General features: G+C 32.0%; 1 pseudogene; it reads left to right on the top strand.

Moving 5' to 3' along the window:
- The window catches only part of LOC111917021 ((E)-beta-ocimene synthase, chloroplastic-like), a 36,544-nt pseudogene extending 13,014 nt beyond the window's left edge, over window positions 1-23,530 (top strand).
- Window positions 23,531-23,861: the final 331 nt, after the last annotated feature.

Genomic DNA, 23,861 nt, shown 5'->3' with positions numbered 1-23,861 from the left:
TTTGCATATTCCAATTTAATCCAATTTGCATATTCCAATTTCATACAAATATATACATCTAAGTTTCATGTTAAGGCAATGTGGTATAACTTCAATGTAATCTAAACATAAATTTCAACAAAATACATACAATCCAACAAAATTCCCACAAATGTGAACAAAACACACATAATAATTCAACAATCCAACAAAATGCATAACCAACAAAATACATACAATCCAACAAAATGCATAACCAATTCATATATCAAAATACAAACATAATCACTCAACAAACTTGAAAAATACTCACTATTTATCATCTAAAACAGAAAAATCATAAAGAAGATGAGAATTTTGACCTTGGTTGGGGGCAATTTCGGAATTTTGGCTAAATGTCGACCTTGGTTGGGGTTGTGGCGGTATTGTGGCTGCCTTGAGGGAAGGAGAAGCTAGCTAGCACCGGTCCAAGAAGCAATGCGTCCACCAAGTTGAAAAACTGCGAGATATTGAAGAAAAAACGAGAGAGAAGTATCAGCTGTGAATGGCAGAAAGGTAAACTGTGAAGGGTATATGCGTTTAGCATTAGCGGCGACGGCTATTAGCGGCGACGTAGGGCAATAGCGGCGACATTAGGGCATTAGCGGCGACACACGGAGGGAAAACATTAAGTTGATTTTACAATTAATTTATTATTTTTTAATGTTTTTTTAAATTAATTTAATTTTATTCTATTTAAATTAAAATTACTAGAAATACATTGCTATTAATAACCTAATTAAAGCTAAAGTTGTAATGACCAACATTAAGTCACTAAAAGTATGTTGCTATTAAGTTGGTCAAACATTAAGTCACTAACAAAATTAAGCACTTTCAAACCATATACAATACATTACTAGAAGTAAGTTGCTATTAATAGCCTAATTAAGCTAAATGTATACATCCAATTTCATATTTCAATAACCTAATTAAGCTAAATGCATATTTCAATTTCATCCAATTTCATACAATTAAGCCAAATGTATATATTCAATTTCATACAATTTGCATATTCCAATTTAATCCAATTTGCATATTCCAATTTCATACAAATATATACATCTAAGTTTCATGTTAAGGCAATGTGGTATAACTTCAATGTAATCTAAACATAAATTTCAACAAAATACATACAATCCAACAAAATTCCCACAAATGTGAACAAAACACACATAATAATTCAACAATCCAACAAAATGCATAACCAACAAAATACATACAATCCAACAAAATGCATAACCAATTCATATATCAAAATACAAACATAATCACTCAACAAACTTGAAAAATACTCACTATTTATCATCTAAAACAGAAAAATCATAAAGAAGATGAGAATTTTGACCTTGGTTGGGGGCAATTTCGGAATTTTGGCTAAATGTCGACCTTGGTTGGGGTTGTGGCGGTATTGTGGCTGCCTTGAGGGAAGGAGCAGCTAGCTAACACCGGTCCGAGAAGCAATGCGTCCACCAAGTTGAAAAACTGCGAGATATTGAAGAAAAAACGAGAGAGAAGTATCAGCTGTGAATGGCAGAAAGGTAAACTGTGAAGGGTATATGCGTTTAGCATTAGCGGCGACGGCTATTAGCGGCGACGTAGGGCAATAGCGGCGACATTAGGGCATTAGCGGCGACACACGGAGGGAAAACATTAAGTTGATTTTACAATTAATTTATTATTTTTTAATGTTTTTTTAAATTAATTTAATTTTATTCTATTTAAATTAAAATTACTAGAAATACATTGCTATTAATAACCTAATTAAAGCTAAAGTTGTAATGACCAACATTAAGTCACTAAAAGTATGTTGCTATTAAATTGGTCAAACATTAAGTCACTAACAAAATTAAGCACTTTCAAACCATATACAATACATTACTAGAAGTAAGTTGCTATTAATAGCCTAATTAAGCTAAATGTATACATCCAATTTCATATTTCAATAACCTAATTAAGCTAAATGCATATTTCAATTTCATCCAATTTCATACAATTAAGCCAAATGTATATATATTCAATTTCATACAATTTGCATATTCCAATTTAATCCAATTTGCATATTCCAATTTCATACAAATATATACATCTAAGTTTCATGTTAAGGCAATGTGGTATAACTTCAATGTAATCTAAACATAAATTTCAACAAAATACATACAATCCAACAAAATTCCCACAAATGTGAACAAAACACACATAATAATTCAACAATCCAACAAAATGCATAACCAACAAAATACATACAATCCAACAAAATGCATAACCAATTCATATATCAAAATACAAACATAATCACTCAACAAACTTGAAAAATACTCACTATTTATCATCTAAAACAGAAAAATCATAAAGAAGATGAGAATTTTGACCTTGGTTGGGGGCAATTTCGGAATTTTGGCTAAATGTCGACCTTGGTTGGGGTTGTGGCGGTATTGTGGCTGCCTTGAGGGAAGGAGAAGCTAGCTAGCACCGGTCCAAGAAGCAATGCGTCCACCAAGTTGAAAAACTGCGAGATATTGAAGAAAAAACGAGAGAGAAGTATCAGCTGTGAATGGCAGAAAGGTAAACTGTGAAGGGTATATGCGTTTAGCATTAGCGGCGACGGCTATTAGCGGCGACGTAGGGCAATAGCGGCGACATTAGGGCATTAGCGGCGACACACGGAGGGAAAACATTAAGTTGATTTTACAATTAATTTATTATTTTTTAATGTTTTTTTAAATTAATTTAATTTTATTCTATTTAAATTAAAATTACTAGAAATACATTGCTATTAATAACCTAATTAAAGCTAAAGTTGTAATGACCAACATTAAGTCACTAAAAGTATGTTGCTATTAAGTTGGTCAAACATTAAGTCACTAACAAAATTAAGCACTTTCAAACCGTATACAATACATTACTAGAAGTAAGTTGCTATTAATAGCCTAATTAAGCTAAATGTATACATCCAATTTCATATTTCAATAACCTAATTAAGCTAAATGCATATTTCAATTTCATCCAATTTCATACAATTAAGCCAAATGTATATATATTCAATTTCATACAATTTGCATATTCCAATTTAATCCAATTTGCATATTCCAATTTCATACAAATATATACATCTAAGTTTCATGTTAAGGCAATGTGGTATAACTTCAATGTAATCTAAACATAAATTTCAACAAAATACATACAATCCAACAAAATTCCCACAAATGTGAACAAAACACACATAATAATTCAACAATCCAACAAAATGCATAACCAACAAAATACATACAATCCAACAAAATGCATAACCAATTCATATATCAAAATACAAACATAATCACTCAACAAACTTGAAAAATACTCACTATTTATCATCTAAAACAGAAAAATCATAAAGAAGATGAGAATTTTGACCTTGGTTGGGGGCAATTTCGGAATTTTGGCTAAATGTCGACCTTGGTTGGGGTTGTGGCGGTATTGTGGCTGCCTTGAGGGAAGGAGAAGCTAGCTAGCACCGGTCCAAGAAGCAATGCGTCCACCAAGTTGAAAAACTGCGAGATATTGAAGAAAAAACGAGAGAGAAGTATCAGCTGTGATTGCAGAAAGGTAAACTGTGAAGGGTATATGCGTTTAGCATTAGCGGCGACGGCTATTAGCGGCGACGTAGGGCAATAGCGGCGACATTAGGGCATTAGCGGCGACACACGGAGGGAAAACATTAAGTTGATTTTACAATTAATTTATTATTTTTTAATGTTTTTTTAAATTAATTTAATTTTATTCTATTTAAATTAAAATTACTAGAAATACATTGCTATTAATAACCTAATTAAAGCTAAAGTTGTAATGACCAACATTAAGTCACTAAAAGTATGTTGCTATTAAGTTGGTCAAACATTAAGTCACTAACAAAATTAAGCACTTTCAAACCGTATACAATACATTACTAGAAGTAAGTTGCTATTAATAGCCTAATTAAGCTAAATGTATACATCCAATTTCATATTTCAATAACCTAATTAAGCTAAATGCATATTTCAATTTCATCCAATTTCATACAATTAAGCCAAATGTATATATTCAATTTCATACAATTTGCATATTCCAATTTAATCCAATTTGCATATTCCAATTTCATACAAATATATACATCTAAGTTTCATGTTAAGGCAATGTGGTATAACTTCAATGTAATCTAAACATAAATTTCAACAAAATACATACAATCCAACAAAATTCCCACAAATGTGAACAAAACACACATAATAATTCAACAATCCAACAAAATGCATAACCAACAAAATACATACAATCCAACAAAATGCATAACCAATTCATATATCAAAATACAAACATAATCACTCAACAAACTTGAAAAATACTCACTATTTATCATCTAAAACAGAAAAATCATAAAGAAGATGAGAATTTTGACCTTGGTTGGGGGCAATTTCGGAATTTTGGCTAAATGTCGACCTTGGTTGGGGTTGTGGCGGTATTGTGGCTGCCTTGAGGGAAGGAGCAGCTAGCTAACACCGGTCCGAGAAGCAATGCGTCCACCAAGTTGAAAAACTGCGAGATATTGAAGAAAAAACGAGAGAGAAGTATCAGCTGTGAATGGCAGAAAGGTAAACTGTGAAGGGTATATGCGTTTAGCATTAGCGGCGACGGCTATTAGCGGCGACGTAGGGCAATAGCGGCGACATTAGGGCATTAGCGGCGACACACGGAGGGAAAACATTAAGTTGATTTTACAATTAATTTATTATTTTTTAATGTTTTTTTAAATTAATTTAATTTTATTCTATTTAAATTAAAATTACTAGAAATACATTGCTATTAATAACCTAATTAAAGCTAAAGTTGTAATGACCAACATTAAGTCACTAAAAGTATGTTGCTATTAAGTTGGTCAAACATTAAGTCACTAACAAAATTAAGCACTTTCAAACCATATACAATACATTACTAGAAGTAAGTTGCTATTAATAGCCTAATTAAGCTAAATGTATACATCCAATTTCATATTTCAATAACCTAATTAAGCTAAATGCATATTTCAATTTCATCCAATTTCATACAATTAAGCCAAATGTATATATTCAATTTCATACAATTTGCATATTCCAATTTAATCCAATTTGCATATTCCAATTTCATACAAATATATACATCTAAGTTTCATGTTAAGGCAATGTGGTATAACTTCAATGTAATCTAAACATAAATTTCAACAAAATACATACAATCCAACAAAATTCCCACAAATGTGAACAAAACACACATAATAATTCAACAATCCAACAAAATGCATAACCAACAAAATACATACAATCCAACAAAATGCATAACCAATTCATATATCAAAATACAAACATAATCACTCAACAAACTTGAAAAATACTCACTATTTATCATCTAAAACAGAAAAATCATAAAGAAGATGAGAATTTTGACCTTGGTTGGGGGCAATTTCGGAATTTTGGCTAAATGTCGACCTTGGTTGGGGTTGTGGCGGTATTGTGGCTGCCTTGAGGGAAGGAGCAGCTAGCTAGCACCGGTCCAAGAAGCAATGCGTCCACCAAGTTGAAAAACTGCGAGATATTGAAGAAAAAACGAGAGAGAAGTATCAGCTGTGAATGGCAGAAAGGTAAACTGTGAAGGGTATATGCGTTTAGCATTAGCGGCGACGGCTATTAGCGGCGACGTAGGGCAATAGCGGCGACATTAGGGCATTAGCGGCGACACACGGAGGGAAAACATTAAGTTGATTTTACAATTAATTTATTATTTTTTAATGTTTTTTTAAATTAATTTAATTTTATTCTATTTAAATTAAAATTACTAGAAATACATTGCTATTAATAACCTAATTAAAGCTAAAGTTGTAATGACCAACATTAAGTCACTAAAAGTATGTTGCTATTAAGTTGGTCAAACATTAAGTCACTAACAAAATTAAGCACTTTCAAACCATATACAATACATTACTAGAAGTAAGTTGCTATTAATAGCCTAATTAAGCTAAATGTATACATCCAATTTCATATTTCAGTAACCTAATTAAGCTAAATGCATATTTCAATTTCATCCAATTTCATACAATTAAGCCAAATGTATATATTCAATTTCATACAATTTGCATATTCCAATTTAATCCAATTTGCATATTCCAATTTCATACAAATATATACATCTAAGTTTCATGTTAAGGCAATGTGGTATAACTTCAATGTAATCTAAACATAAATTTCAACAAAATACATACAATCCAACAAAATTCCCACAAATGTGAACAAAACACACATAATAATTCAACAATCCAACAAAATGCATAACCAACAAAATACATACAATCCAACAAAATGCATAACCAATTCATATATCAAAATACAAACATAATCACTCAACAAACTTGAAAAATACTCACTATTTATCATCTAAAACAGAAAAATCATAAAGAAGATGAGAATTTTGACCTTGGTTGGGGGCAATTTCGGAATTTTGGCTAAATGTCGACCTTGGTTGGGGTTGTGGCGGTATTGTGGCTGCCTTGAGGGAAGGAGCAGCTAGCTAGCACCGGTCCAAGAAGCAATGCGTCCACCAAGTTGAAAAACTGCGAGATATTGAAGAAAAAACGAGAGAGAAGTATCAGCTGTGAATGGCAGAAAGGTAAACTGTGAAGGGTATATGCGTTTAGCATTAGCGGCGACGGCTATTAGCGGCGACGTAGGGCAATAGCGGCGACATTAGGGCATTAGCGGCGACACACGGAGGGAAAACATTAAGTTGATTTTACAATTAATTTATTATTTTTTAATGTTTTTTTAAATTAATTTAATTTTATTCTATTTAAATTAAAATTACTAGAAATACATTGCTATTAATAACCTAATTAAAGCTAAAGTTGTAATGACCAACATTAAGTCACTAAAAGTATGTTGCTATTAAGTTGGTCAAACATTAAGTCACTAACAAAATTAAGCACTTTCAAACCATATACAATACATTACTAGAAGTAAGTTGCTATTAATAGCCTAATTAAGCTAAATGTATACATCCAATTTCATATTTCAGTAACCTAATTAAGCTAAATGCATATTTCAATTTCATCCAATTTCATACAATTAAGCCAAATGTATATATATTCAATTTCATACAATTTGCATATTCCAATTTAATCCAATTTGCATATTCCAATTTCATACAAATATATACATCTAAGTTTCATGTTAAGGCAATGTGGTATAACTTCAATGTAATCTAAACATAAATTTCAACAAAATACATACAATCCAACAAAATTCCCACAAATGTGAACAAAACACACATAATAATTCAACAATCCAACAAAATGCATAACCAACAAAATACATACAATCCAACAAAATGCATAACCAATTCATATATCAAAATACAAACATAATCACTCAACAAACTTGAAAAATACTCACTATTTATCATCTAAAACAGAAAAATCATAAAGAAGATGAGAATTTTGACCTTGGTTGGGGGCAATTTCGGAATTTTGGCTAAATGTCGACCTTGGTTGGGGTTGTGGCGGTATTGTGGCTGCCTTGAGGGAAGGAGCAGCTAGCTAGCACCGGTCCAAGAAGCAATGCGTCCACCAAGTTGAAAAACTGCGAGATATTGAAGAAAAAACGAGAGAGAAGTATCAGCTGTGAATGGCAGAAAGGTAAACTGTGAAGGGTATATGCGTTTAGCATTAGCGGCGACGGCTATTAGCGGCGACGTAGGGCAATAGCGGCGACATTAGGGCATTAGCGGCGACACACGGAGGGAAAACATTAAGTTGATTTTACAATTAATTTATTATTTTTTAATGTTTTTTTAAATTAATTTAATTTTATTCTATTTAAATTAAAATTACTAGAAATACATTGCTATTAATAACCTAATTAAAGCTAAAGTTGTAATGACCAACATTAAGTCACTAAAAGTATGTTGCTATTAAGTTGGTCAAACATTAAGTCACTAACAAAATTAAGCACTTTCAAACCATATACAATACATTACTAGAAGTAAGTTGCTATTAATAGCCTAATTAAGCTAAATGTATACATCCAATTTCATATTTCAGTAACCTAATTAAGCTAAATGCATATTTCAATTTCATCCAATTTCATACAATTAAGCCAAATGTATATATATTCAATTTCATACAATTTGCATATTCCAATTTAATCCAATTTGCATATTCCAATTTCATACAAATATATACATCTAAGTTTCATGTTAAGGCAATGTGGTATAACTTCAATGTAATCTAAACATAAATTTCAACAAAATACATACAATCCAACAAAATTCCCACAAATGTGAACAAAACACACATAATAATTCAACAATCCAACAAAATGCATAACCAACAAAATACATACAATCCAACAAAATGCATAACCAATTCATATATCAAAATACAAACATAATCACTCAACAAACTTGAAAAATACTCACTATTTATCATCTAAAACAGAAAAATCATAAAGAAGATGAGAATTTTGACCTTGGTTGGGGGCAATTTCGGAATTTTGGCTAAATGTCGACCTTGGTTGGGGTTGTGGCGGTATTGTGGCTGCCTTGAGGGAAGGAGCAGCTAGCTAACACCGGTCCGAGAAGCAATGCGTCCACCAAGTTGAAAAACTGCGAGATATTGAAGAAAAAACGAGAGAGAAGTATCAGCTGTGAATGGCAGAAAGGTAAACTGTGAAGGGTATATGCGTTTAGCATTAGCGGCGACGGCTATTAGCGGCGACGTAGGGCAATAGCGGCGACATTAGGGCATTAGCGGCGACACACGGAGGGAAAACATTAAGTTGATTTTACAATTAATTTATTATTTTTTAATGTTTTTTTAAATTAATTTAATTTTATTCTATTTAAATTAAAATTACTAGAAATACATTGCTATTAATAACCTAATTAAAGCTAAAGTTGTAATGACCAACATTAAGTCACTAAAAGTATGTTGCTATTAAGTTGGTCAAACATTAAGTCACTAACAAAATTAAGCACTTTCAAACCATATACAATACATTACTAGAAGTAAGTTGCTATTAATAGCCTAATTAAGCTAAATGTATACATCCAATTTCATATTTCAATAACCTAATTAAGCTAAATGCATATTTCAATTTCATCCAATTTCATACAATTAAGCCAAATGTATATATTCAATTTCATACAATTTGCATATTCCAATTTAATCCAATTTGCATATTCCAATTTCATACAAATATATACATCTAAGTTTCATGTTAAGGCAATGTGGTATAACTTCAATGTAATCTAAACATAAATTTCAACAAAATACATACAATCCAACAAAATTCCCACAAATGTGAACAAAACACACATAATAATTCAACAATCCAACAAAATGCATAACCAACAAAATACATACAATCCAACAAAATGCATAACCAATTCATATATCAAAATACAAACATAATCACTCAACAAACTTGAAAAATACTCACTATTTATCATCTAAAACAGAAAAATCATAAAGAAGATGAGAATTTTGACCTTGGTTGGGGGCAATTTCGGAATTTTGGCTAAATGTCGACCTTGGTTGGGGTTGTGGCGGTATTGTGGCTGCCTTGAGGGAAGGAGCAGCTAGCTAACACCGGTCCGAGAAGCAATGCGTCCACCAAGTTGAAAAACTGCGAGATATTGAAGAAAAAACGAGAGAGAAGTATCAGCTGTGAATGGCAGAAAGGTAAACTGTGAAGGGTATATGCGTTTAGCATTAGCGGCGACGGCTATTAGCGGCGACGTAGGGCAATAGCGGCGACATTAGGGCATTAGCGGCGACACACGGAGGGAAAACATTAAGTTGATTTTACAATTAATTTATTATTTTTTAATGTTTTTTTAAATTAATTTAATTTTATTCTATTTAAATTAAAATTACTAGAAATACATTGCTATTAATAACCTAATTAAAGCTAAAGTTGTAATGACCAACATTAAGTCACTAAAAGTATGTTGCTATTAAGTTGGTCAAACATTAAGTCACTAACAAAATTAAGCACTTTCAAACCATATACAATACATTACTAGAAGTAAGTTGCTATTAATAGCCTAATTAAGCTAAATGTATACATCCAATTTCATATTTCAATAACCTAATTAAGCTAAATGCATATTTCAATTTCATCCAATTTCATACAATTAAGCCAAATGTATATATTCAATTTCATACAATTTGCATATTCCAATTTAATCCAATTTGCATATTCCAATTTCATACAAATATATACATCTAAGTTTCATGTTAAGGCAATGTGGTATAACTTCAATGTAATCTAAACATAAATTTCAACAAAATACATACAATCCAACAAAATTCCCACAAATGTGAACAAAACACACATAATAATTCAACAATCCAACAAAATGCATAACCAACAAAATACATACAATCCAACAAAATGCATAACCAATTCATATATCAAAATACAAACATAATCACTCAACAAACTTGAAAAATACTCACTATTTATCATCTAAAACAGAAAAATCATAAAGAAGATGAGAATTTTGACCTTGGTTGGGGGCAATTTCGGAATTTTGGCTAAATGTCGACCTTGGTTGGGGTTGTGGCGGTATTGTGGCTGCCTTGAGGGAAGGAGCAGCTAGCTAACACCGGTCCGAGAAGCAATGCGTCCACCAAGTTGAAAAACTGCGAGATATTGAAGAAAAAACGAGAGAGAAGTATCAGCTGTGAATGGCAGAAAGGTAAACTGTGAAGGGTATATGCGTTTAGCATTAGCGGCGACGGCTATTAGCGGCGACGTAGGGCAATAGCGGCGACATTAGGGCATTAGCGGCGACACACGGAGGGAAAACATTAAGTTGATTTTACAATTAATTTATTATTTTTTAATGTTTTTTTAAATTAATTTAATTTTATTCTATTTAAATTAAAATTACTAGAAATACATTGCTATTAATAACCTAATTAAAGCTAAAGTTGTAATGACCAACATTAAGTCACTAAAAGTATGTTGCTATTAAGTTGGTCAAACATTAAGTCACTAACAAAATTAAGCACTTTCAAACCATATACAATACATTACTAGAAGTAAGTTGCTATTAATAGCCTAATTAAGCTAAATGTATACATCCAATTTCATATTTCAATAACCTAATTAAGCTAAATGCATATTTCAATTTCATCCAATTTCATACAATTAAGCCAAATGTATATATTCAATTTCATACAATTTGCATATTCCAATTTAATCCAATTTGCATATTCCAATTTCATACAAATATATACATCTAAGTTTCATGTTAAGGCAATGTGGTATAACTTCAATGTAATCTAAACATAAATTTCAACAAAATACATACAATCCAACAAAATTCCCACAAATGTGAACAAAACACACATAATAATTCAACAATCCAACAAAATGCATAACCAACAAAATACATACAATCCAACAAAATGCATAACCAATTCATATATCAAAATACAAACATAATCACTCAACAAACTTGAAAAATACTCACTATTTATCATCTAAAACAGAAAAATCATAAAGAAGATGAGAATTTTGACCTTGGTTGGGGGCAATTTCGGAATTTTGGCTAAATGTCGACCTTGGTTGGGGTTGTGGCGGTATTGTGGCTGCCTTGAGGGAAGGAGAAGCTAGCTAGCACCGGTCCAAGAAGCAATGCGTCCACCAAGTTGAAAAACTGCGAGATATTGAAGAAAAAACGAGAGAGAAGTATCAGCTGTGAATGGGAGAAAGGTAAACTGTGAAGGGTATATGCGTTTAGCATTAGCGGCGACGGCTATTAGCGGCGATGTAGGGCAATAGCGGCGACATTAGGGCATTAGCGGCGACACACGGAGGGAAAACATTAAGTTGATTTTACAATTAATTTATTATTTTTTAATGTTTTTTTAAATTAATTTAATTTTATTCTATTTAAATTAAAATTACTAGAAATACATTGCTATTAATAACCTAATTAAAGCTAAAGTTGTAATGACCAACATTAAGTCACTAAAAGTATGTTGCTATTAAATTGGTCAAACATTAAGTCACTAACAAAATTAAGCACTTTCAAACCATATACAATACATTACTAGAAGTAAGTTGCTATTAATAGCCTAATTAAGCTAAATGTATACATCCAATTTCATATTTCAATAACCTAATTAAGCTAAATGCATATTTCAATTTCATCCAATTTCATACAATTAAGCCAAATGTATATATATTCAATTTCATACAATTTGCATATTCCAATTTAATCCAATTTGCATATTCCAATTTCATACAAATATATACATCTAAGTTTCATGTTAAGGCAATGTGGTATAACTTCAATGTAATCTAAACATAAATTTCAACAAAATACATACAATCCAACAAAATTCCCACAAATGTGAACAAAACACACATAATAATTCAACAATCCAACAAAATGCATAACCAACAAAATACATACAATCCAACAAAATGCATAACCAATTCATATATCAAAATACAAACATAATCACTCAACAAACTTGAAAAATACTCACTATTTATCATCTAAAACAGAAAAATCATAAAGAAGATGAGAATTTTGACCTTGGTTGGGGGCAATTTCGGAATTTTGGCTAAATGTCGACCTTGGTTGGGGTTGTGGCGGTATTGTGGCTGCCTTGAGGGAAGGAGAAGCTAGCTAGCACCGGTCCAAGAAGCAATGCGTCCAACAAGTTGAAAAACTGCGAGATATTGAAGAAAAAACGAGAGAGAAGTATCAGCTGTGAATGGCAGAAAGGTAAACTGTGAAGGGTATATGCGTTTAGCATTAGCGGCGACGGCTATTAGCGGCGACGTAGGGCAATAGCGGCGACATTAGGGCATTAGCGGCGACACACGGAGGGAAAACATTAAGTTGATTTTACAATTAATTTATTATTTTTTAATGTTTTTTTAAATTAATTTAATTTTATTCTATTTAAATTAAAATTACTAGAAATACATTGCTATTAATAACCTAATTAAAGCTAAAGTTGTAATGACCAACATTAAGTCACTAAAAGTATGTTGCTATTAAGTTGGTCAAACATTAAGTCACTAACAAAATTAAGCACTTTCAAACCATATACAATACATTACTAGAAGTAAGTTGCTATTAATAGCCTAATTAAGCTAAATGTATACATCCAATTTCATATTTCAATAACCTAATTAAGCTAAATGCATATTTCAATTTCATCCAATTTCATACAATTAAGCCAAATGTATATATTCAATTTCATACAATTTGCATATTCCAATTTAATCCAATTTGCATATTCCAATTTCATACAAATATATACATCTAAGTTTCATGTTAAGGCAATGTGGTATAACTTCAATGTAATCTAAACATAAATTTCAACAAAATACATACAATCCAACAAAATTCCCACAAATGTGAACAAAACACACATAATAATTCAACAATCCAACAAAATGCATAACCAACAAAATACATACAATCCAACAAAATGCATAACCAATTCATATATCAAAATACAAACATAATCACTCAACAAACTTGAAAAATACTCACTATTTATCATCTAAAACAGAAAAATCATAAAGAAGATGAGAATTTTGACCTTGGTTGGGGGCAATTTCGGAATTTTGGCTAAATGTCGACCTTGGTTGGGGTTGTGGCGGTATTGTGGCTGCCTTGAGGGAAGGAGAAGCTAGCTAGCACCGGTCCAAGAAGCAATGCGTCCACCAAGTTGAAAAACTGCGAGATATTGAAGAAAAAACGAGAGAGAAGTATCAGCTGTGAATGGCAGAAAGGTAAACTGTGAAGGGTATATGCGTTTAGCATTAGCGGCGACGGCTATTAGCGGCGACGTAGGGCAATAGCGGCGACATTAGGGCATTAGCGGCGACACACGGAGGGAAAACATTAAGTTGATTTTACAATTAATTTATTATTTTTTAATGTTTTTTTAAATTAATTTAATTTTATTCTATTTAAATTAAAATTACTAGAAATACATTGCTATTAATAACCTAATTAAAGCTAAAGTTGTAATGACCAACATTAAGTCACTAAAAGTATGTTGCTATTAAGTTGGTCAAACATTAAGTCACTAACAAAATTAAGCACTTTCAAACCATATACAATACATTACTAGAAGTAAGTTGCTATTAATAGCCTAATTAAGCTAAATGTATACATCCAATTTCATATTTCAATAACCTAATTAAGCTAAATGCATATTTCAATTTCATCCAATTTCATACAATTAAGCCAAATGTATATATATTCAATTTCATACAATTTGCATATTCCAATTTAATCCAATTTGCATATTCCAATTTCATACAAATATATACATCTAAGTTTCATGTTAAGGCAATGTGGTATAACTTCAATGTAATCTAAACATAAATTTCAACAAAATACATACAATCCAACAAAATTCCCACAAATGTGAACAAAACACACATAATAATTCAACAATCCAACAAAATGCATAACCAACAAAATACATACAATCCAACAAAATGCATAACCAATTCATATATCAAAATACAAACATAATCACTCAACAAACTTGAAAAATACTCACTATTTATCATCTAAAACAGAAAAATCATAAAGAAGATGAGAATTTTGACCTTGGTTGGGGGCAATTTCGGAATTTTGGCTAAATGTCGACCTTGGTTGGGGTTGTGGCGGTATTGTGGCTGCCTTGAGGGAAGGAGAAGCTAGCTAGCACCGGTCCAAGAAGCAATGCGTCCACCAAGTTGAAAAACTGCGAGATATTGAAGAAAAAATGAGAGAGAAGTATCAGCTGTGAATGGGAGAAAGGTAAACTGTGAAGGGTATATGCGTTTAGCATTAGCGGCGACGGCTATTAGCGGCGACGTAGGGCAATAGCGGCGACATTAGGGAATTAGCGGCGACACACGGAGGGAAAACATTAAGTTGATTTTACAATTAATTTATTATTTTTTAATGTTTTTTTAAATTAATTTAATTTTATTCTATTTAAATTAAAATTACTAGAAATACATTGCTATTAATAACCTAATTAAAGCTAAAGTTGTAATGACCAACATTAAGTCACTAAAAGTATGTTGCTATTAAGTTGGTCAAACATTAAGTCACTAACAAAATTAAGCACTTTCAAACCATATACAATACATTACTAGAAGTAAGTTGCTATTAATAGCCTAATTAAGCTAAATGTATACATCCAATTTCATATTTCAATAACCTAATTAAGCTAAATGCATATTTCAATTTCATCCAATTTCATACAATTAAGCCAAATGTATATATATTCAATTTCATACAATTTGCATATTCCAATTTAATCCAATTTGCATATTCCAATTTCATACAAATATATACATCTAAGTTTCATGTTAAGGCAATGTGGTATAACTTCAATGTAATCTAAACATAAATTTCAACAAAATACATACAATCCAACAAAATTCCCACAAATGTGAACAAAACACACATAATAATTCAACAATCCAACAAAATGCATAACCAACAAAATACATACAATCCAACAAAATGCATAACCAATTCATATATCAAAATACAAACATAATCACTCAACAAACTTGAAAAATACTCACTATTTATCATCTAAAACAGAAAAATCATAAAGAAGATGAGAATTTTGACCTTGGTTGGGGGCAATTTCGGAATTTTGGCTAAATGTCGACCTTGGTTGGGGTTGTGGCGGTATTGTGGCTGCCTTGAGGGAAGGAGAAGCTAGCTAGCACCGGTCCAAGAAGCAATGCGTCCAACAAGTTGAAAAACTGCGAGATATTGAAGAAAAAACGAGAGAGAAGTATCAGCTGTGAATGGCAGAAAGGTAAACTGTGAAGGGTATATGCGTTTAGCATTAGCGGCGACGGCTATTAGCGGCGACGTAGGGCAATAGCGGCGACATTAGGGCATTAGCGGCGACACACGGAGGGAAAACATTAAGTTGATTTTACAATTAATTTATTATTTTTTAATGTTTTTTTAAATTAATTTAATTTTATTCTATTTAAATTAAAATTACTAGAAATACATTGCTATTAATAACCTAATTAAAGCTAAAGTTGTAATGACCAACATTAAGTCACTAAAAGTATGTTGCTATTAAGTTGGTCAAACATTAAGTCACTAACAAAATTAAGCACTTTCAAACCATATACAATACATTACTAGAAGTAAGTTGCTATTAATAGCCTAATTAAGCTAAATGTATACATCCAATTTCATATTTCAATAACCTAATTAAGCTAAATGCATATTTCAATTTCATCCAATTTCATACAATTAAGCCAAATGTATATATTCAATTTCATACAATTTGCATATTCCAATTTAATCCAATTTGCATATTCCAATTTCATACAAATATATACATCTAAGTTTCATGTTAAGGCAATGTGGTATAACTTCAATGTAATCTAAACATAAATTTCAACAAAATACATACAATCCAACAAAATTCCCACAAATGTGAACAAAACACACATAATAATTCAACAATCCAACAAAATGCATAACCAACAAAATACATACAATCCAACAAAATGCATAACCAATTCATATATCAAAATACAAACATAATCACTCAACAAACTTGAAAAATACTCACTATTTATCATCTAAAACAGAAAAATCATAAAGAAGATGAGAATTTTGACCTTGGTTGGGGGCAATTTCGGAATTTTGGCTAAATGTCGACCTTGGTTGGGGTTGTGGCGGTATTGTGGCTGCCTTGAGGGAAGGAGAAGCTAGCTAGCACCGGTCCAAGAAGCAATGCGTCCACCAAGTTGAAAAACTGCGAGATATTGAAGAAAAAACGAGAGAGAAGTATCAGCTGTGAATGGCAGAAAGGTAAACTGTGAAGGGTATATGCGTTTAGCATTAGCGGCGACGGCTATTAGCGGCGACGTAGGGCAATAGCGGCGACATTAGGGCATTAGCGGCGACACACGGAGGGAAAACATTAAGTTGATTTTACAATTAATTTATTATTTTTTAATGTTTTTTTAAATTAATTTAATTTTATTCTATTTAAATTAAAATTACTAGAAATACATTGCTATTAATAACCTAATTAAAGCTAAAGTTGTAATGACCAACATTAAGTCACTAAAAGTATGTTGCTATTAAGTTGGTCAAACATTAAGTCACTAACAAAATTAAGCACTTTCAAACCATATACAATACATTACTAGAAGTAAGTTGCTATTAATAGCCTAATTAAGCTAAATGTATACATCCAATTTCATATTTCAATAACCTAATTAAGCTAAATGCATATTTCAATTTCATCCAATTTCATACAATTAAGCCAAATGTATATATATTCAATTTCATACAATTTGCATATTCCAATTTAATCCAATTTGCATATTCCAATTTCATACAAATATATACATCTAAGTTTCATGTTAAGGCAATGTGGTATAACTTCAATGTAATCTAAACATAAATTTCAACAAAATACATACAATCCAACAAAATTCCCACAAATGTGAACAAAACACACATAATAATTCAACAATCCAACAAAATGCATAACCAACAAAATACATACAATCCAACAAAATGCATAACCAATTCATATATCAAAATACAAACATAATCACTCAACAAACTTGAAAAATACTCACTATTTATCATCTAAAACAGAAAAATCATAAAGAAGATGAGAATTTTGACCTTGGTTGGGGGCAATTTCGGAATTTTGGCTAAATGTCGACCTTGGTTGGGGTTGTGGCGGTATTGTGGCTGCCTTGAGGGAAGGAGAAGCTAGCTAGCACCGGTCCAAGAAGCAATGCGTCCACCAAGTTGAAAAACTGCGAGATATTGAAGAAAAAATGAGAGAGAAGTATCAGCTGTGAATGGGAGAAAGGTAAACTGTGAAGGGTATATGCGTTTAGCATTAGCGGCGACGGCTATTAGCGGCGACGTAGGGCAATAGCGGCGACATTAGGGAATTAGCGGCGACACACGGAGGGAAAACATTAAGTTGATTTTACAATTAATTTATTATTTTTTAATGTTTTTTTAAATTAATTTAATTTTATTCTATTTAAATTAAAATTACTAGAAATACATTGCTATTAATAACCTAATTAAAGCTAAAGTTGTAATGACCAACATTAAGTCACTAAAAGTATGTTGCTATTAAGTTGGTCAAACATTAAGTCACTAACAAAATTAAGCACTTTCAAACCATATACAATACATTACTAGAAGTAAGTTGCTATTAATAGCCTAATTAAGCTAAATGTATACATCCAATTTCATATTTCAATAACCTAATTAAGCTAAATGCATATTTCAATTTCATCCAATTTCATACAATTAAGCCAAATGTATATATATTCAATTTCATACAATTTGCATATTCCAATTTAATCCAATTTGCATATTCCAATTTCATACAAATATATACATCTAAGTTTCATGTTAAGGCAATGTGGTATAACTTCAATGTAATCTAAACATAAATTTCAACAAAATACATACAATCCAACAAAATTCCCACAAATGTGAACAAAACACACATAATAATTCAACAATCCAACAAAATGCATAACCAACAAAATACATACAATCCAACAAAATGCATAACCAATTCATATATCAAAATACAAACATAATCACTCAACAAACTTGAAAAATACTCACTATTTATCATCTAAAACAGAAAAATCATAAAGAAGATGAGAATTTTGACCTTGGTTGGGGGCAATTTCGGAATTTTGGCTAAATGTCGACCTTGGTTGGGGTTGTGGCGGTATTGTGGCTGCCTTGAGGGAAGGAGAAGCTAGCTAGCACCGGTCCAAGAAGCAATGCGTCCACCAAGTTGAAAAATTGCGAGATATTGAAGAAAAAACGAGAGAGAAGTATCAGCTGTGAATGGCAGAAAGGTAAACTGTGAAGGGTATATGCGTTTAGCATTAGCGGCGACGTAGGGCAATAGCGGCGACATTAGGGCATTAGCGGCGACACACGGAGGGAAAACTCAACGCGCCTTTCCGCTTTCCTTAACAACCGTTAGATTGAAAACAAATCGGACGGCTGGGGTGAAAATGACGCGGATTGCTAAAAGAAAGCATTAGCGGCGACAGCCAGCAATAGCGGCGACACGTAAAAGACGCGTTACTTGTCGCTGCTATTGCTGGCTGTCGCCGCTAAAGGCGTCGCCGCTAATGCTTTCTTTTCTTGTAGTGGTAGTCTTCATGCAGCGTCTCTTAGATTCAGGCTTCTTAGGAAACATGGTTATAGTGTGTCTCAAGGTGCTTCTAAGTTTTCCTGAATAAACATCATGCTTATCACGATAAATCCTATATTTTTCTTTAATATGAAAATTAACTTATTCTCTATATATTTCAATTCTCATGATTAACATTCAATTTCAATTGAACACAGATTTTCTTTTAAGATTCAAGGATAGTCATGGTGGCTTCATGCGGTTTCTAGAGACTGGTGTCAGGGGATTTCTAAGTCTATACGAAGCTTCATATCTTTCTTTTGAGTGGGAAAGAGATTTGCACGAGGCCAAATTATTTGCAAGGGAGCATTTGCTGAAACTTAAGCGTCAAGAAAATGAAGCTCATGTAGACATAAATCATGTATTGGAGCTCCCCTCCTATCGTAGGATGCTTAGATTACAAGCAAGGTCGTACATCGTGTTGGAAAATTAATTTTCAAAAATGGATTTTCTTTATTTTTGAGCACAAATTTTGGACTCTATATATAATGAAAACGAGTTATTGATTATATATTCGTGTTCTCCTCCGTGATATCTACGTTTCGATATATCATCCGTCCAAAAAGGATTAAAAATGAATGAGAAATAACTTGTCAAAGTAGGGCAATTGAAAGAAAAAATAAAAGAGTTAAGTGGGTTTAAAATTCATCCCACATTGGTGGGAGAATGAAAAGGAAATTGGTTTATAACTACAAAGACTATCAAAATTTTTAAGACTTATTACAACCAAGACTCTTTTTTGCATCCAAATGCAAGCCAAATTGGCTACGGGCCACTAAACTTGTGTGCGGGCACGAATGCACCATAGGTCGATTAGAAAAGTTCAAGGACTTTTTTTTGCATTTTTTTTCTTATCTTAACAGTTACAAAAACAAATTAAGAGCAATTAATCATAGATTTCGGTTTTGATTTGTTGATTAATTTTCTTATTTAATTGTGACAGTTACGATTTCGTTTTAATTGCATTGGGTATATATACAATACATATGTGACTGATCCCAGACAACAGATGAAACGAAATCAACCTCTCTTCCTCTCTTACGCTTCTGTTTCATCTTTTCTCTCTTGCTGCAACCAAGGTATAATCCGGGCCAACTGATGGTTCCAGCAATCTAGAAAAATTGTTTTCTACCGTTGTATCCTGAGAAATAAACACCCGAACGAATTTGTTTTAAGAAAATTGTGTTAAACACAGACCTCAACCAAGAATTTTATGCTTTTGTTCTTTTGTAAATGAAAGATGCAAATATGCCTCTGTTAGAGCTTGCAACATTGGATTACAACATGGTTCAATCGGAATTCAAGAAAGAAAGAAATATCAAAGTATACATGACTCATCTTTTCTCAGTGCTCCATACACAAATTAATTGACATTTCGCTCTATATATCAAACAATTGGTGGAAAAATATAGAGTTTTTTGCAAAAATTGAGAGAAAATAGGAAACCTTTGTAAAAATAGGTTGATTTTTATTTCATATGTAAAAACCGTTTCTTTTTTTTTTTTTTTTTTTTTTTTGTCTTGTCTTCACATAAAAATCAAGGTATTAATATATAATTTTACATTTTGGCTCGTTCGTTCAACTTTCATAATAACCCTACAACTTATATGATATATTTATTTTATATCTTTTTTATTAAAAAAATTAGTTTTTTTTAGCTTTCTTAAAACAAATGTTAATTTATATATATTAAAAACATATAACCGAAAAATGCATATTATGTTATTGCGATTTATGCCATTAGAAAATTTAATATACAAATTCTAATTGATACCAATACTGAATATATTACATGTTACGAAATTACGAAATTACATGATAATTAAAAACACAACCACAAAAAAATTAAACATGTACTAAAAAATAAATTAAACATAAAATTACAAGCATAATAAAATTTACGTGGTTCATATCACATTGAATCTTGGTTGATAATCTGAACAATTTCTTCTGTTATGATCAGGTTGATGGTATAGTCCACATTTATGAGGTTCATCAGGATAGCGAACATACATCTCGTTACGAAATTGAGTTGCACGCCTCGGACCTCGACCGACAACACATTTTGAGTTATCTCCTTGAATACCCCAATCAACCTCTAACCAATAATCAACATGATGAAGTGGTGAAAAACAGTCATGATATTGTTGCTTGTACGTCACAGTTGTGTAAACATGATTGATAATGGAAAAAGGGTTATCCCCTCTAAAAAGACAAATTGCGAGAGCATGTGAACAAGCAAATCTTTCCATTTGCCACTTACCACATGTGCATGTATGTTGATAATAACTGACAGCGTGGGTATTTCCTCCGTTTTCATTTATTCGTAACTTGATGACGATTCTATAAACACCTTCATTATAGTTGAACTTAGTTAAAGTATTACTTTGTGCAGAAGAGTCACATTAAGGAAAGAGACATCATATACGTGATGGTAGAGGTGTATTGCAGTTCATTAGACATGCAGAAAAAGAACGTAAGTAGTCTTCATGCGGCGTCTCTTAGATTCAGGCTTCATAGGAAACATGGTTATAGTGTGTCTCAAGGTACTTCTAAGTTTCCTTGAATAAACATCATGCTTATCACGATAAATGGTATACTTTTCTTTGATATGAAAATTAACTTATTCTCTATATATTTCAATTCTCATGATTAACATTCAATTTCAATTGAACACAGATTTTCTTTTAAGATTCAAGGATAGTCATGGTGGCTTCATGCGGTGTCTAGAGACAGATGTCAGGGGATTGCTAAGTCTATATGAAGCTTCATATCTTTCTTTTGAGTGCCAAAGAGATTTGCAGGAAGCCAAGTTATATGCAAGGGAACATTTGCTGAAACTTAAGTGTCAAGAAAATGAAGCCATTTAAGACATAAATCATGCATTGGAACTCCCCTTGTATCGTAGGATGCTTAGATTACAAGCGAGGTGGTACATTGACGCATACAGTAAAGGAAAAGATGCAAATATGCTTCTATTAGAGCTTGCAACATTGGATTACAACATGGTTCAATCGGAATTCAAGAAAGAACTTCAAGAAGTATCAAAGTATACATGACTCGCCTTTTATCAGTTCTCCACAAACAAATTAATTGATAATATATTAATCCGTATTGACCTTTCGCTCTATATACCAAAAAGGTGGTGGAAAAATATAGGCCTAGCAAGCAAGTTAAGCTTCGTTAGGGATCGACTCATGGAATGCTTCTTTTGGTCGGTTGGAGTGGTATTCGAGCCTCAATATAATTCTTGCCGTGTAGAGCTCACAAAAGTTTGTACGTTAATTACTGTCATTGATGACATCTACGATGTTTATGGTTCTCTTGATGAGCTCGTGCTGTTCACAGATGCTGTCAAGAGGTATGCAATATTTTTGATGTGCAAATTTGATTACTCATGTCTTGTTTAATATCCATATGTAGCTAACGTGTATTTTTCAAGGGGAAATGTTGATCATGTTAATAACATGGGACATTAATGCAGTGAAACATATGCCCGAGTATTTACAACCATGCTTTCGCACTCTTTACAACACCATAATTGAAATAGGTTGTAAGACCTCGATTACACAAGGCGAAGACATCCTACCAGCCCTTGTGAAAGTGGTTAGTATCACCATTACGAATTCCAACTTCAGTTCGTTAACTAACTACTTAGAGATCGACATCTTTTTACTGTTGGATTGACACAGTGGGGTGAATTACTTGAAGCATTTTTGTTGGAAGCAAAGTGGACTCATAATAAATACATTCCAACACTTCAAGAATATATGGATAATGCATGGCGATCTGTCTCGGGAGTGGTTATACTCACTCATGGTTACTTTTTAATAAATCAAGAATTCAAGAAAGATATAGTTGAGAAGATGGAGAAATATAATGATCTTTTGAAATGGTCATCAATTGTTTTTAGACTTTGCAATGATTTGGGTACTTCATCGGTATGTTTAATTTTTCAACGTATTCATAAAACCTTTAACTGTTATTTATTGTCTAATTTTTGTATTTCTTTTGGCATATATAAAAACTTTAATCGACAAAGCATGGAAGGAAATGATCAAAGCTCGAGTTGCTTCTTCTCAAGAGTCAACAGATCCATTCATTGATATGGCTATTAATCTTGCTCGAATTTCACATTGTGTATACCAATACGGAGATGGACATGGAGCTCCGGTTGCTCGAGCCAAAGAGCGAGTCTTATCTGTGATCATTGAGCCCATTCCAATTAAGGACAATTAGGAGTTTTCTGCAAAAATAAGATCATTTGACAAACTGTTTGGAAAAATTGGGTCTTTTCAGATTTAGTTGTAAATATAGGACAATGGTCCTCATCTACCGACTGTAAAATTACAAAACATTATATAATTGATCCTTTAATTTTTCTTTTCAGCCTAACGTTCACATAATACATTTTATTTACAATAATTTCATTTTAAAGTCTTAGTTTGTACATTCATATTCAACAAACAAGATCTTTACGGGATATCATAGATGACAGAGTTTTTAAATTTGTTCACCTAGTTTCATTCGGATGGTATTAACAACTCTGGATGCAACTCATCCTTCATCA

The sequence above is a fragment of the Lactuca sativa genome, chromosome 4 (assembly GCF_002870075.4).
Source record: "Lactuca sativa cultivar Salinas chromosome 4, Lsat_Salinas_v11, whole genome shotgun sequence".
In the NCBI taxonomy this organism is placed as follows: Eukaryota; Viridiplantae; Streptophyta; class Magnoliopsida; order Asterales; family Asteraceae; genus Lactuca; species Lactuca sativa.
This window is presented reverse-complemented; position numbering and strand designations above follow the sequence as displayed.